The 12,581-nt window shown below is 35.6% G+C and overlaps 1 protein-coding gene across 3 annotated transcripts in view; it reads left to right on the top strand.

Annotated features, from left to right (window-relative positions):
• SLC23A2 (solute carrier family 23 member 2) overlaps positions 1 to 12,581 on the top strand; it is a 363,505-nt gene that overhangs the window by 132,253 nt on the left and 218,671 nt on the right. Inside the window, exon 3 of one of the 3 annotated variants that reach the window (XM_053718196.1) lies at positions 5,471 to 5,653. The exons of the other annotated variants lie outside the window; for them this stretch is intronic. The gene's annotated coding sequence lies outside the window, so the exon portion shown is untranslated. The remainder of the gene's footprint in view (positions 1 to 5,470; positions 5,654 to 12,581) is intronic. 3 annotated transcript variants of the gene reach the window in all.

Here is a 12,581-nt window from a genome sequence, read left to right as displayed (position 1 = left end):
GTAAATGTGTAGTAAAAAAAAATACAATAAACTTTTTGCATTGTATTTTTATTTCATTATTTATTTTGTCTATTCTTTATTATTTACCTCTGAAAAGTGCCCCCCCCGGCCCATTTTTTATTCAGAATCCTGGATAGCACTTGCTGATTGGTGGCAACATTTAGCCACAAATCAGCAAGTGCTACCCAGGTGCTGAACCTAAAATGGACAGGCTAAGCTTTCATTCCTGCTTTTCGGATTACGATTTTTTTTTTTTTAATAAATGAGTCAATTAGAAAGGTATTTAACCTTGCATTCTCTATCCGAATCATGAAACATTAAATTTGGGTTTAGTATCCCTTTTAAGGAGACATTCCAGTCGAGAGTAAAATGCACATAGATGAATTACTTCTTTGGATAGATACATATTTACAATATACATCCTATTGGCAAAAATGCTTCTACTAAATGTTATCACTGACTTAGTGGTAACAATTTTCTCTACTATGCAAATATATTCTCAGTGCACCATCAGTTTAAATATTGCAACTGCTCAGATAGCCAGTGGTCCTATCATGTCAAAAATGATGCACATTGAGACTATTTTATATCAGCACATTAGGCTCTCTGACCAAAGTGCCATTTTTAAAATGCTGGTGCATGATGCATACTTAAACTGATATGAAACTCAAAATTTTTCTTTCATAAATCAGAGGATACCTTTTTAAACACAATTCCAAATGACTTCTATTATCTAATTTGCTTCATTCTTTAAATATCCTTTGTTAATGAAATAGCAATGCACATGGGTGAGACAATCACAAGAGGCATCTATGTGGAGCCACCAATAAGCTACTGAGCCTATTTAGATATGCTTTTCAACAAAAGAGCTCAAGAGAATGAAGGAAATTACATATTAGACGTAAATTGGAAAGTTGTTTATAATTGCATGAACTTTCTAAATCATGACAGAAAAAGTGTGTTTCATGCCCTTTTAAATACACTCTTGAAACGGCTATAGTTTTTACTAGAAGTATTTTTGCTAATACATTTATTTTGCAACAATGCTTCTATTCAAAACTGAAATGTACCTGTGTGCATTTCAGTTTTGGCTGGAATGTCCCTTTATCCCAGGTAATATAAAATCAACATGGTTCTAAATTCTAAATGTCAGGATAAGGTGCTATATTTATCTGTTCTTAATAAGCCACAGCAATGTATATTAGACCGTCATACTTAGGAAGCCTTTGAAGTAGTTTGTCTGTTGACTTCAAAACGATTAGTTTTAAATGCCTTTAAAGGGATGTAATCAGTGATGTGCAGTCACTAGAGGCAGGTGAGGCAGTGCTTCACCTCTCATATGGGCAAAAATATATTTTTTTTTATTGGCTTTAAAAAAAAAATTGGCACAAGCAGGTCTGCCCACCATTACACAACATGCTGCGCCATCTACTGGATGCAAGTGGTTAAGATCATTGCATGGCCCATTAACTGCTTATTTGAGGCAGTCCTATTTGGGCTGAACCAATCCAGTGAGAGGCATTAGTAAGTGGAACTTAGGGTTGGGGCTGGATGTTAAATCATATAAAACAAATCAAAAACGGAAAAAAACAACTTTCATATATTTTGTTGCTGTCCTGTGAAGCTGCTAGCTTTGCTAAAGTGAAAAAGAGAGTTCTGTTCTTCCCCTCTAAGTGCAGTGGAATGTGCCACTGTCACTTCCTGAATCCTTACAGAGCAGGAGAGAGGCAAAGAGAGCAGTGTTTCACCCACATCTTATTAAAGTAAGATTTTACAGAAAGGGATTCTGTTAGTGAAAATGATCATTTAATGAATGTGGTTTAGTGTTTTTTTTACTCTTTTAGAGCAAAGGATCGTTTTTGTATTTTGTTTACTCAAACTTTACACCCACTAACTTAGCAGCTTGCCTCTGTACTAATGTATAGTCTTACTTACTGAACTCTCTGTAGTTCTGCTTTTTATTACTTTAAAATGCAGTGGTCCCTCTCTCCCCCCCCCCCCTTGTGTGTGTGTGTGTGTGTCTCTATATATATCTAGCCATCTCTCTCCTTATGTGTTGTTCTCCCCCATGGTCTCTTTCTCTCTCTGTCTCTCTTCCTCCCCCTCTGACTCTCTCATCCCTTATGTAATGAAATAATCTATAAGCATAATTTGCAGCATTAAAGTAAAATGTATGTTTTAAACATATTTTAATGGGCATGGATTTCTAGATCTCATAATCAGAGCAAGCATTGTGATATCTGGCAAGAGTTTCTGTTACAATCCTTTTAGACTAAAATCAGATATTTACTAAGTTGACCAGTTTTCCAAGACACCATTTAAAGGGACATGAAACCCATATGAAACCCATATGCAAATTTAAATAACTTTCCAATTTACATCTAATATCTAATTTTCTTCATTCTTTTGATGTCCTTTGTTAAAAATATCTAAATATGCTCAGTAGCTGCTGATTGGTGGCTGCACATAGATACCTCATGTGATTGGCTCACCCAGGTGCATTGCTATTTCTTCAACAAAGGATATCTAAAGAATGAAGGCGTATCCTGCCACTGCCTCACCAGCCTCTGACGTGACTGCACGTCACTGGATGTAATATACGTATTACTTTTGTTCTGTTGGTATTCCTTGTTGAGAACCAGTTAGGAAGGTGTAAGAGATTGCACGTGAATGGAGTAGTATGGCAGCAGTTTTATAACTGTGTTGTTACAAAAACACTACCAGATGGGCTATATAAATGGATCTACAAAACATTTATACAAAGAAAAATCTAGTGTACAATCCCTTTTAATAGTTGTATGGATTGGTACCATAGAAAACATTAAACATTTATGCGCATATAGAAATAAGAATGTTTAATTTAACATAGCTAGTTGATATAGGTTCTTGGGCATCTAGTATAATTTTCCAAACCAGGAAAGTGTATGGCGGATCGGAGACTCCATCACACACATTTGTTTGAATGGCCTTATCAATAGTTCGCTGAATGGGGCGGTAGAAGGAAGGTGTTGCAATTGGTTGAACTTAAGCCATTTAGTAAATGCTTTGTTATGTAATATGTCAGACAGATCTGGTCTATTTTTAACTCTACCATTAATTAATACTTTAATTATGGGTACTGTATATCTCAATTCCAACTTTTCTGCTTTATGAAACCTAAATTCTAAGCCCCCAAGTTTTTCGGCATTTGGTGAGAGAGTCAACCTCATTGGGGAAATTGTAGAATAATATTGGATAAGAGGGTCCTACAAATTAAATAGGTTCTGATATATCCAGTAGGGTCTCCTTTTCTTTGGGACCCAGCACAAAGTTCCTGGTGAGGGAGACTTTTTAATATGTTGGAATCAAACATTCTTAGATTTTTATTTTGTTGTTCATAAGCATTGCATGATTTGAACCATGCCTCCAAACAAATAAGAAACAGAAGACAAGAGATAATTTACTTGCACAAATCTAGGAAGGGTTATAAATTGTTTCTAATTGCAGAAAGTTCAACACTGTTGCTACTGTTTTAGGTGTGGGAATCCTGGAAAGATTGACTACAATGATAATTGAGGTAGAAATCTCCTGGAGCATGTTAACTTCACTCTTGACAAGTTCAGGATATTAAAAGGGACCCTAAATCCAATTTTTTTTCTTTCATGATTCAGGCAGAGCATGTAGTTTTAAGCAACTTTTTAATTTACTCCTATTAATTTTTCTTTGTTCTCTTGCTATCTTTATTTAAAAAGCAGGAATGTGATGCATAGGAGCTGGTTCACTTTTGTTTGAGAACCTGGGTTATGCTTGCTTATTGGTGGGTAAATGTAAGCCTCCAATAAGCAAGCGCTATCCATGGTGCAGAACCTAAAATGGGCTGGCTACTAAGATTTACACTCCTGCTTTTAAAATAAAGATAGCAAGAGAACAATTTTCAAATTTTCAAATTTGATAATAGGAGTAAATTAGAAAGTTGATTAAAATTGCACGCGCTATCTGAATCATAACACTTCATCTGGAAAGAAAAAAAAATTGGGTTCAGTGTCCCTTTAAATCTCTAAACAAGAACGGTGAGCATGGGAGGACATCACAGAGGAAGCCACAGCTGTCAAAGAAAAACATTCTACTGGCAAAATATTCTGCAGACAAACTAAACCAAAGTTGTGTTCTTTTAAAGGAACACACAAAGCTATGTGTGGAGAAAAAGTCACAGCACACAAACCTCAAAATCTCATTCCAGCTGTAAAGCATGTTCAAGAGGGCATCATAGTCAAGGGGCTGATTTTTGGCCTCAGGGCCTGGACAGCTTGCTATGTTTGATGGCTTAGTATATTTCCAAGTTTATGGAGACATTTTGAAGGAGACTGTAAAACTCTCTCTCCTGTTAAGGCTCAGCAAAAGTTGGGTGATGCAGCAGGACAACAGTCCAAAGCACAGAAGTAAATCAACAGAATGGAAGAGAATATGCCTTCTGGAGTGACCTAAACCTGATTTAAGATGCTGTGGCATGACCTCAGGAGAGTGATACACACAAGACATACTATAGCCTGAGAATCTTGCACATGCTCAGTAGGAGCTGGTGCCACAGAAAGTGTGCACATATAGAGACTGTGCACATTTAGATAATGGAAATGAATTAGAAAGTTGTTTAAAATTGTGTGCTGTATGTGAATAATGAAAGTTAAATTTTGACTTGACTGTCCCTTTTAACTGACATTTTGTAAAGAACGGGCTCCCCCCCCCCGACTGTTGTGCAGTTTTGATCCATAACTGCAGGAAACAGGTCATTGCTGTATTCGAGGGTCAACTAGTTATTAAATAAAAGCTCTCATATACTTCCACTCTGCACTGGGGAATGCTTACATTGTATCTTCATAAAGATATGAAAATTGTGTTATTTAAAAGGACAGTAAATATCTCGTAATTACAAGACATTTTTGTTGTGTTATATAATAACATATCAGCCATGTCTTAACGTTTTTAAAACAAATTAACATCCTTTTTATTGTAATTATTCATTAACCAAATTCCACCTACCACCTGCTTTGCAGTTATCAGTTGAGGACAATTAGTGAAAGATATGTAGAGGGTTAGTCTTGAGATGTCAGCAGGGTGCTTTTCATGTTCTGAGACGTAGAAATTTTAAGACCTATATTACATAAAAGATAAGGGGGCATACATAATGAAAACATTTTATTTACAAATCTCAAGGTGTTTACTGTCCCTTTAAAAAAAAAAAAGTGTGACTTGAAGATCAGATAAAATTTCATGACCAGTTTAGACAGAAATCCAGCTAAATCCGAAGGGTTCACTCCATTATCACTGTAAAAGGCATGTTATAATAATTACACGCTGTATTACAAAATCTCTGCATACAACATAAATATCTTAAAAACCTTTAAAACTGTAGTTGTTTTGCAGTCCAAGGATAAACTACTTCTAAGACTTTCTCATTATGCTTATTTAATGTGCCTTTTATTTCCTCTTCTAGGAGATTTATTATCCCGTTCACACACACCTCTTAATCTTTGCTCCTTTGTGTGAACTTGTTGGAGATGGCTATTTTGCCAGCAGTTGCACGATGAGAAGGGAGGTGTTCTCTACAGTAGGATTAACAAGTGTTGTCGAGGGATGTAGAAAGCCTTAATTTCTCGCACAGTGACTCATCCCTGGGGTGAGTCACTAAATTAAATTCTCTTTCAAATCGAGGATGTTAACACACACTTCAGTATAATAAATCATTGTAAGAGCTGTTTTTGAAGGAATTCTTGTATTTTTCCGGAACCCCCCCCCCCCCCCCACAATCAATATAGAGTTAAAACATAGCACATCTAATGTGTCTATTCTCTTCAGAACTTAAAGGGTTTTCTTGAGGTCGTTAGCTGCGCCAACAGTAAACTCAGATCTAGCAGCACTCCACCTTCAGATACTATGTGCTTCAGTATCATAAATCATTTTAAAGGCATACTAAACCCATTTTTTGTTTTATTTCATGGTTTGGATAGAGCATGCAATTTTAAGCAACTTTCAAATTTAATCCTTTTATCAATTTTACTTCGTTCTCTTGGTTTCTTTATTTGAAAAGCAGGAATGAAAGCTTAGGAGCCAGACCATTTTAGTTTCAGCACCTGGGTACAGCTTGCTGATTGGTGGCTAAATGTAGCCACCAATCGGCAAGCGCTATCCAGGGTGCTGAACCAAAAATGGGTCAACTTCTAAGCTTTCATTCCTGCTTTTCAAATAAGGATACCAAAAGAATGAAGACCATTGATAATAGGAGTAAATTTGAAAGTTGCATAAAATTGCATGCTTTATCCGAATCATAAAATATAAATATTGCGTTTAGTATCCCTTTTAAGAGCTGTTTTTGAAGGAACTCTTGTGTGTTTTTCCTGAAAAAGCAAAATTAATATAGTGTTAAAACATTTAACCCTTTCCTGCCGGGGTCAAAGTGTCTACATCGGAACAACGGCATAACAGCGTTAAAAGGTTAAAACATAGCACATCTAGCGTGTCTTACTTCTCTTCAGAGCTGAAAGGGTTTTCTTGAGCTGCACCCACATTAAACTCAGATTTAAACCTGTTATCCTTCGCAAGGAGCTTATTGAGCTCTCTGTACTAATCTGTGGATCAGTCAAGGTTCAGACATTCTCTGTGCAGACTAACTACGCCTCTTTCTATTAGGATTTTTTATTATCAAGAGAGAACCCTTTATTTGCCAGAAGGAATTTCAGCTTACAGCTAGTAGGGAACATGTAATATCAAAGTATCTGTATTTGTATTTTCCCTCATCACACTAATGAGCCACTTACCAATATGTTCTGCACCACAATATTCAAAAATTGTAATGCTTTGAAAAAGGTTTCATTATAAACTGACAAAGAACATTTGCATGTAGAAGTATGTGACAATACAACCTTTAACCCCTTAACGACCAAGGACGTGCAGGGTACGTCCTCAAAAAAAAAGAACAGTTAACGATGAGGACGTACCCTGCACGTCGTCAGTTTGGAAAGCAGCAGGAAGCGATCCTGCTCGCTTCCAGCTGCTTTCCGGTTATTGCAGTGATGCCACTCTCTGGCCCTCTCTGCACCGGACATCGATGGCCGGTATCGTTGGTGGGTGGGAGCCGATGTGGGAGGCGGGTAGTGGCCATCGATGGGCCTTCTGATGTGGAGGGGGGCGGGATCGTGTGCGGGGATGACCGGGGGCGCGCATGGGGAGGCAAGGGGGGGAGGGGGGCAAATACAGTTTTATAATACTTTGCTATTTAAAATATTTTTTTTTGGTTTATATTAAAGGACTAGTAAATACAGTAAATTTGAATAATCAGCAAATGCATCATAATAAGTCAATGCAATAGCCCTGAACTGTAGTAAATTATTTTTTTTTCAAAAAAATTAACATGTCTATTTCCACTCCCATTGCATCATGTGACAGCCATCAGCCAATCACAAATGCATATAAGTATATTCTGTGAATTCTTGCACATGCTCAGTAGGAGTTGTTGACTCAAAGTGTAAATATACAAATACTGCACATTTTGTTAATGGAAATTGATTGTAAAGTTGTTTAAAATTGCCTGCTGTATCTGAATGAGTTTCATTCTGGCTTTAGTGTCCCTTTTTAATACAAAAACACATCATAGTCATTTTTTCTTTAATCTAAATCGATGGTCTCAAAGTACTGGCCCCAGGGCCAAATGCGGCCCTCAAGATAGTTTCATCTGGCCCTCCCTGGTTTAATAGGTAAACCATTCATTTGGGCTGTCAATTTTTTTTAAGGTTGTAACTAGTTGATATTCTCTCTAGGCAAATATAAAGACAAAACATCCAGTGTAGACTTCCACCACCCACTGTGTTGGGTAAATATTACTTTTTATATTGCTATACAGTTCCAAGATGATCACTTCACTTGGTACTCACAAGATAAATATACAACTGTGTATGTCTATTGTGGGCTACAACTCCCACTATTCACTACTACTTGGATAAATGTCGCTTTCATTTCCTAGTATATCCAGTTTCAGAGCACTCACTCAGTTCAAGCGGCCCCTATGGGAGAAGAACCACTTGACCAGTGGCCCCCAGATACTTTGAGTTTGATACGCCTGATCTAAATGGACATTTCAAAATGTTAGTGATTTTATGAGGGGGAGATTTTTTTTTGCTTTGTTTTTTATTACCTTCCCAAATCAACATAATCTTTTTAGGCTTTTAGAAGTATGTCCTTTTCAACCAGTAGTGCTAAGTGATTGTCCTATTATTCAGCCAATAAGCAATCTTAGGACATATTGATATTGTGGTATTAGTTTAATTTTTAATAAATGTTACTTACCATTTTTAGGCAAATTGTTTTCAACATATTTAAATGCTACTCTTTCAAATGCATGGTAAAATGTTATTTATAAATGTCCTTCTAACTGATCTCAACCAAGTTAGCATCAATAAGGAAAAGCAAAAATGTATGGTTGTTTGAGATTAAAGGGACATGAAACCCACATTTTGTCTTTAATGATTCAGATACAGCATACAATTTTACACAACTTTTACATTTATTTTGATTATCAATTTTACTTTCTCATGGTATCCTTTGTTGAAAGAGCAACAATAAATTACTGGGAGCTAGTTAAACACATTAAGTAAGCCAATAACAAGAGGCATATATGTGTAGCCACAAATCTGCAGCTAGCTCCCAGTAGTGCTGTGCTGCTCCTAAGCCTACCTAGGTATTTTTTTCAACAAAGGATAGCAAAATAACAAAGCAAATTAGATTAATAGAGCGTGTCATTTTAAAAAACTTTCCAATTTACCTCTATGTGAATCATGAAAGAAAAATGTGAGGTTTCATGTCCCTTAGGTTTAAACATGGTGTCACCCATTAATTTATAGAACAAAGTACTTTACACTTATTTCTTCAATATTTAAAAATTGACACAATTATTAACACTTACTATAATACTTCTACATATTATATGACTAATCTTTGCTTTAGATTCTTAAGATTTAGATTTTAATTATGTGTAGCATTTATTTACTTTTTTTAAAGGTACATAAAATCCACATTTTTTCTTTCATGATTTAGAAAGAGCATGTAATTTTAAAGGGACAGTCTAGTATAAATTAAACTTTCATTATTCAGATAGGACTTTTAATTTTAATGAACTTTCCAATTTACTCTTATCAAATTTGCTTTTTTTTCTTGGTATTCTTAGTTTAAACTAAACGTATGTATGCTCATATGCTAATTTCAATCGCATGCTTTTTAAATCTTTTTTTCAACACAAAGACAGAAAGTACACGTAGGCCATATAGATAACACTGTTTTCAGGCACAGGGGGTTATTTAAGATTTAGCACAAAACAATGCTAAATTTAAGACAATAGATAATAAACAGTCACAGTCATGTGATCAGGGGGCTGGAAGAAGGTTCCTATATACAAGGTAATCACAGAGGTAAAAAGTATATTAATATAACTGTGTTGGTTATGCAAAACTGGGGAATGGGTAATAAAGGGGTTATCTATCTTTTAAAACAATAACAATTCTATGGTAGACTGTCCCTTTAATCAACTTTCCAATTTACTTCTAATACTTTATTTGCTTCATTCGCTTGGTATCCTTTGTTGCAATGCAAGCTCAGTAGCTGCTGATTAGTGGCTGCACATAGATGCCTCGTGATTGGCTCACCCATGTGCATTGCTATTTCGTCAACAAAAGATAGCTGAAGAATGAAGCAAATTAAATAATATAATTAAATTGGAATGTTGTTTAAAATTGTATTCTCTATCTGAATCATGAAAAAAACATTTTGGCTTTCACATCCCTTTAATGGATCTCTTTAATTTGTTGTTGAGACTGTTATGTCTAGAGAATTCCTTGGGTTTCAATTCAGTTCTTGGCAAATTGTCCTAAAGACTTCCCTCTTCATTCAACGATTCAGATTTTTTATTTTTAAAAACTTTAGAGCTTTGCATTGTGAATGGCAATATTTTCAAAGACCTCAGTTGGTTGATTTTCCAGTGCTTTGCATATTCCTAGATTTCTCTGCATGGTTGGCAAGAAATATTCCCTTGAGTTATGTATTTAATTTAAGAAGATTTAATCCACATACTGTACAACAGATTTGGACTCCAACTAAGCAGCTTGGAGTTTTAACTTGCATGACTATCATTTAAAGTGCCAATGTGTCCTACAGAACTTTACGGTTTGGTTTTATACACTCAATTAAGGAAGCGGTACCAAGGGACACATTTTTTTTTTTAAGCCTGCGGTCTAGTACAATCATCTTTAAAGCATTAGACTGAAATAAAAATTTCCACCATTCCTGTGTTAAAACCACACTGGACATTGTGAAACCTGTGAACAATAAGTCTTCCTTGTGCCTGTTATGTAGTGTTTCCGTTTTTATTCCTGGAAAATCCACATGAAAAGTGGGCAAAATAAATATATAAAAAGTATATTACAAGTTGTTTTTACTATGCATAATTTATAGAGAAATGAACATTAAAAATATACTTCCTTGAATCCAGTTTACTTTCAACATCAAATTTACATAATTCTCTTGCTATAGTTTGTGATTGGCTGGCAGCTGTCACGTGATACAAGGTTCAAGGAAATTAAAGGAAACTTTGAAACTTGTTTGAAATTCACAGTAAGTTGTTTTGCATTATCTTTTTTTATTATTTATTTGTTGATAATACAATTCTATTGTATTTAATGGCCCTTTTAAGCATCTTATGTTTTCAGTCTCATCGTGTTTACTGTCCCTTTTTAAGACAGGAGTCTTTGTAGAAAGCTTTTGATGTCTATATAAAACTGTTCAGCACCCTGTGGGTAAGGGGGACATTTGATGAGACTGAGCCAAAACTAGAGTTCCCATGTGAATATTACTGTATGTGCTTTTATTTAGAAAACTCCTCCATTTGTGAATGGACATGTACATTTATAGCATTTCTCTTGCACAGTAAAAAAACAGCAACTAGCGATTTTTAATATATTTGCTTTAGGAGTACCTATTTATAGCCTGAAAGCATGTTTATTAAATGCACACTAAACCCCTTGTAATCAAGAGACACTTTATGTTGTATTGCTATAGGATAAAAAAAATCAGCAAAGTCTAAACATTTTAAAACCAATTTACATTATGATGCAATTGTTTTTCAATAGCCAAAGTCCACCCACCATTTGCCTTATGTAGAGGAGCCAATCCAGGGCTTCTGCAGAAGACAAGATTATCCACGGACGGTATATACTGTATTGTGTTAAATCTACCTCTTACTTGATGTATCCTTTTGCTGTAACGTAGCTCTTTCGTGAGGCAGGTTCAGGAGCATGCATGTGACTCGAGTACTATATAGCAACAATGTAAATTATTTATATTGCTCAAGACCTATGCATATTTTTGAGCTAACATTGTTATGCTTTCATTCAAAGGAACTAAATTATGACAAAGCATGCCTAGAAAAGAAGTGATTGTTACATATTTGTTATCACTCCGTTTCAACAGAAATAGAGCCTTATGTTTTTTTATTTACCTGTCAAAACTATATATTTTATATGCAGAGGCAGAAAAAGATAGTGTAGATGTGTGAATTACAGTGCATCGTATATATGTTTAATGCGGTGACTCGAGAAGATTTATGTTACATCGGACTTAACTTATAGCCGCTAGGATAACCCAATTTCGGACTTTACCCGCAACACACATACACACACACACATATATATATATATATATATATATATATATATATATATATATATATATATATGTGTATGTATGTGTGTGTGTATATATATATATATATATATATATATATATATATACACACACACACAGATAGGCACACTCACAGGAATGAACATCCTGTTCTAGCCTGTTAGAGTAGAACTTTCCTTTAGTATATCAGTCTGATCCCGCCTATTACAGTCAGTCCAGCGCCGAAATACCAGGCAATTTCTCTCTGAACAAGGAACACAGCAACCCCAGACAATAGTTTTGGTCTCGTCAGTGAGGTGAAGCCATATTCCTCTAAGCACACTGATCAAGGAGTCCACGTCTGCATTCCCCTTTTTCCCATAGGGAGACTAAATACACACAGAGAGAAGCACACTCACAGGAACGAACAACCGGCTCAATACCATTGTTAGCCTGTTCTATGGCGATTTACCACCTAGGTGCAGCTTCTTTTAGCCCAGTAATGCTTTTCACAGAGTAGAACTTTCCTGTAGTATATCAGTCTGATCCCGCCTATTACGGTTAGTCCAGCACCAAAATACCAAGCAATTCCTCTCTGAACAAGGAACACAGCAACCCCAGACGATCATTTTGGCTTTCATTGGGCCTCGTCAGTGACGTGTAGCCATATTCCTCTAAGCACACTGAGCAAGGAGTCCACGTCTGCATTTCATTCCATTGTTATGCTTTCATTCAAAGGAGCTAAATTATAACAAAGCATACCTAGAAAAGAAGTGAATATTTAGCATTTTGTTATCACTCCATTTCAACAGAAATAGATCCTTATGTTTTTTTATTTTATTTACCATAACTATATATTTTATAGGTGGAGGCAGAAAAGATAGTCAAGATGTGTGAATTAC

The sequence above is a fragment of the Bombina bombina genome, chromosome 6, assembly GCF_027579735.1.
Source record: "Bombina bombina isolate aBomBom1 chromosome 6, aBomBom1.pri, whole genome shotgun sequence".
NCBI lineage: Eukaryota > Metazoa > Chordata > Amphibia > Anura > Bombinatoridae > Bombina > Bombina bombina.
The sequence above is the reverse complement of the archived record's forward strand: the minus strand, read 5'-3'. Positions and strand labels throughout refer to the sequence as shown.